The sequence below is a fragment of the Salvia hispanica genome, chromosome 2 (genome assembly GCF_023119035.1).
Source record: "Salvia hispanica cultivar TCC Black 2014 chromosome 2, UniMelb_Shisp_WGS_1.0, whole genome shotgun sequence".
Classification (NCBI taxonomy): domain Eukaryota; kingdom Viridiplantae; phylum Streptophyta; class Magnoliopsida; order Lamiales; family Lamiaceae; genus Salvia; species Salvia hispanica.
This window is the reverse complement of record NC_062966.1, coordinates 5,460,995-5,465,163: the sequence shown is the minus strand read 5'-3', so window position 1 is coordinate 5,465,163 and position 4,169 is coordinate 5,460,995. Positions and strand designations below refer to the sequence as shown.

The 4,169-nt window shown below is 46.3% G+C and overlaps 1 long non-coding RNA gene across 1 annotated transcript; it reads left to right on the top strand.

The window, feature by feature from the left end:
• Nucleotides 1-2,082: 2,082 nt before the first annotated feature.
• Nucleotides 2,083-2,909, top strand: LOC125203148. The gene is made up of 2 exons (XR_007173303.1): nucleotides 2,083-2,132; nucleotides 2,654-2,909. It is a non-coding gene; the product is annotated as an uncharacterized LOC125203148 (long non-coding RNA).
• The last annotated feature ends 1,260 nt before the right edge of the window (nucleotides 2,910-4,169 follow it).

Here is a 4,169-nt window from a genome sequence, read left to right as displayed (position 1 = left end):
AGGGTTTCTTCAACCGGGAAAAAAATGGGCACGCCAAATGCCCAAAAAAGACTTGGGACAGCAAACCACCGCCCCGGGGCCCCCCTAAATACGGATAAATTTTCAACAGCAAATCCCCCGGGGCGCCAAAGAATCAAGCAGAGGCCAAAACTCCATCACAGGCTCGAGCTTATCAAGAGGAAAAACCAAGGTGAACCGGGAAACGGGGCGGGGTAAGATCTTAATACCCCCTTTACCCCGGTTGATCGGTGCCCCGGGATCTGCAAATTGCTGTCTTTGAAACTCGCTACTAAGGAGTCGAAAAAAAAGGGAAAAGGTTTCCCCCAGGGAGGTCATGAGATTCTTTGCTCGAATTTAGAGATCCTCGGGGAACTTAAGATTGTAGCGCAAATTGAGGTTATGATCATTGGGATGTGGACATAAACAGGGAAAGGAAGGGCGGGGTGGGCGGAGGCCCCCGAGGGGGGATTAAACTTTAAGGTAATCCCAAAACCTCCCCCAACCTTTCCATCATGACAACGAATATAGCCGAACTTAGAATTTCATAGGATCCTCAAGCAAGGATGAAAACAATAGCTCATGTAACCTAAGTTGAAGCTCAAACGAGCATACAAATTGAGATAGCCCAATTTTCCCCCCCCAAAATTCGTGGCTAGTATAAAGAAAAACTTAGCAAAATTTCAATTTGAGCAATATATCACCAAAAACCACACAAGACTCCAATGGAGAATTTTTTTTCCCAAAAAATAAGCTACTGCCATAACTCGAAAAAGGAGTAAGGGGTAGGGGGAGAGGACTTAGCTTAGGCGGAGGTGCGACCGGGCGACGGCGATCGTCGACGGAGCCGAAGAACTTCCGCGGATAAGCTGCGGAGCAGGGGCGAGGCGACCGGGCGACGGGCGATCGTCGACGGAGTCCGGAAGCTCCTGCGAAGAAGCTGCAGGCCGCGGCTGAGAGAGGGAGGAGAAGGCGATGCCTCCCCACGCCCCCTCTCGCCGGAAAGCTGCGCTGCAAGGCGGCGACAGCGGCAAATGACGGCGAACGGCGGTGAAGAAGGGCCGCCGCTCGCGTAGCGAAGTGGCGAACGTGCGCGAGAGCCGGCGCTGGCGGGACTCCGAAATCCCGGCGAGCCTGGCGGCGCGGTTTCGCCGGAGAGGAAAGGCGCCGCCTCTGGTTTTGAAGTTAGGGATTTTGATTTTTGTTTTGGGAATTAAGAGAAGAAGGAGAGGGCTCCGGCGACGCCGAGGATGGCGATCGCCGGAGAGGTCGCGAAAGGAAGAGACGGGGGCGGCTGAGTTCCGCCGAGAGAAGAAGGGAGAGAAGGAGGCACCGCCCTTTCTTCTCCAAGCTGATTTTCCCCAATCTGCATTTTGAGAAATGTAGGAGAGAGAGAGAGTTGACCGATGGGTGGAAGGGAGTATAGAAATTGGACCTTGAATTAATGTGTTTGGGCCTTAGTAATTGATGAAGAGGTTGGGCCCAGGAACATACTAAAGAAATTGGGCCACCCTAAGCTAGTAAGGAGTGTTGGGCTCTAGCATTTAATTAGTAGATTGGGCCAAGGATTTAATTATGAGAAGTTGGAATTTAATTTAAGAATTGAGATGAAGCTCAATTAATTAATTCCCGAATAAATTACTAAGTTTTCAAAGATGAAAAATATAGAGTTGGAGCTCGAAAGCTGATAAATTAATTTCCAAATAATTTATTTAGACTCCGGGGAAATAAAGTAGTAAAGTGGGAGACGCGAAAGCCGACCGGCGTCCGCGCGACGCCATGGGCGGCCTTAAGAAAAATCCGAAGAGAAGGATTTTTGAAGAGACTTTCCAAGAATTCCTATTCTTTTTAATAAGTGCCCGAATATTTAAGTTAGAGAAAATAGAATTTCTCCAAGTTAATAAAGAGAATAAATAAACTCTGCAGAGTAGCGAAGCCGAGGTGGGATTAAGAACAATCCTATAGGCCGAGACTGAGATATAGGTGCTATCCAATAGGATGCAAGCATTCTTTCTAAAGAGAAGTAATTCAAGTATTAATTAGCGTGCTATGCTATTTATTTTCAAGGGATAAATTGCTCGAGGAGGGCGAGTGAGGCCAAAGCGAGTAATTGAGTTGAGACATAAGCATATCAGGTGGGCTTTCTTTTAATATCCAACACTATAGTGTGGATATAAAGCAAATACTTTTGAAGTTATGAAAAATCATTTTCTCAAAAATGAAGCAGTGATTATTTTAAAGTTGTTGTCATGCCATAAAATGTTTGTTTTGAGGCCTATCTGTTGGGGTAATAGCCCGCGGGTTTTGGCGATGCCAGCCCGAGTTTAACGAATTCGGTTCCCAATAGGACCGCAAATCCTGTTCGGAATAATGTGCACGAGAGCCGTGAGCCATCAGCTATTGGCCGGCGATGTGTCCGCTGAAGGTGGCCACCTTCACGGTACACGATTCTCAGATAAGGCGAGGATCCAAAAGAACTTAGACTGCAGTCAGACCTTTTAAGATCACAAGAGAATTTAGTATGCTCGGGCCTTTTAAGAAAAACCCCCGTGTGATACTGTGGATGGATGACAACTATATATTGTATGTTTTGTTTTCGGCATGTGTCCACTGAGTACTCAAGTACTCAGCCCTGCATGTATTTATAAATGTGCAGGTTGAACGTCAAGAGGATGGAGAAATGATCGGAGTCGATGCTACTAAATAATCCAGTGGATCTTTTCACGATTCGTGTCTTCATACACGAAGTCGTCTAGTATGGACTTATTCCGCTGCTCTTTTGTGAAGTGAGACATCTTAGAATCTCACCTTCGAACTCTGATTTATTGATGTAATGTTTATTCTAGTTCTAAGACCATGTAATGGTACATTTGACTTCTATTCTATGATATGATCGACTTGGCCTTCGGGCATATTCACAAGTTCTTTCCCCGTTTCTTTAATCCCCCATTAGTCGCGATTTACCCGCTTTCGCTATCCTTAGCAAAGTGCGGTCGTGACAGAGTGGTATCAGAGCACACAGTTTCTTTCCTGCTCTGAGATCCAAACTTTCTTCAGTCAAGATCTAGACTTGTTCACTAGATCATTCCAAGAAATCGACTCGATCATCTCCATGACGTTCAACCAAGTTGGAAGTAAAGAGGTGAAATTTTGAGATAACCGATGCAAGTGTGACCAGAGATAATCCCAGTCGAGAATGAAAGAACATAGTGTGAAAAAGAGTTTCCTTAAAGAATGTAGCTCGAGATGAGACTACAAAGGATGAACTATAAATCCTATAATTGCTTTCCTAAGCAACAATTTTGAGACGATGCTAGACAGAGTTAGGCACGAAAGCGTGATCCGCGGTGACACGACTTTTTGCGCAAGAAGCCACAAGGTGGCGGATATGGGTCAGAGAAGCTAGCCTAGTTGTACGTGAGGGAGATCATTCGCCTGCACGGCATACCAGCGACGATCACGTCGGACAGAGATGCTAAATTCACGTCCAGATTTTGGAAGAGCCTACAGAAAGAGCTAGGGACGCAGCTGAATTTTAGCACTGCTTTTCATCCACAGACCGACGGGCAGTCGGAGAGAACGATTCAAACGCTAGAGGACATGCTAAGGGCAGTAGTGCTCGATAGAGGGAGCAATTGGGAACAAGTACTGCCGCTAATAGAGTTTGCCTATAACAATAGCTACCAGGCAACGATTGATATGGCTCCGTACGAAGCTCTGTACGGAAGAAAGTGTAGATCACCCCTCTATTGGGACGAGGTTGGTGAGAGGAAAATTCTGGGCCCAGATGCGGTCGAAGAGATGATAGAAGTTGTCAGAAAAATCCGAGAGAGGATCAAGGAGGCTCAGGACAGACAGAAGTCCTATGCAGATATTCGGCGGACGGATTTGCAGTTTATTGTGGGAGATAAGGTTTTCTTGAAAGTATCGCCCTCGAAAGGGATAACCAGATTTGGAGTCAAGGGAAAACTCCGACCTCGCTACATAGGACCGTATGAGATTTTGGAAGCGGTCGGACCAGTAGCTTATCGATTGGCACTACCGCCAAGCTTTGGAAACGTTCACAACGTGTTCCATGTATCTCAGCTTAGAAAATATGTGTTCGATCCGAAGCACGTGATTCACCAAGAAGAGATGATAATTAATCCGGATCTGAGCTATGAGGAAAAGCC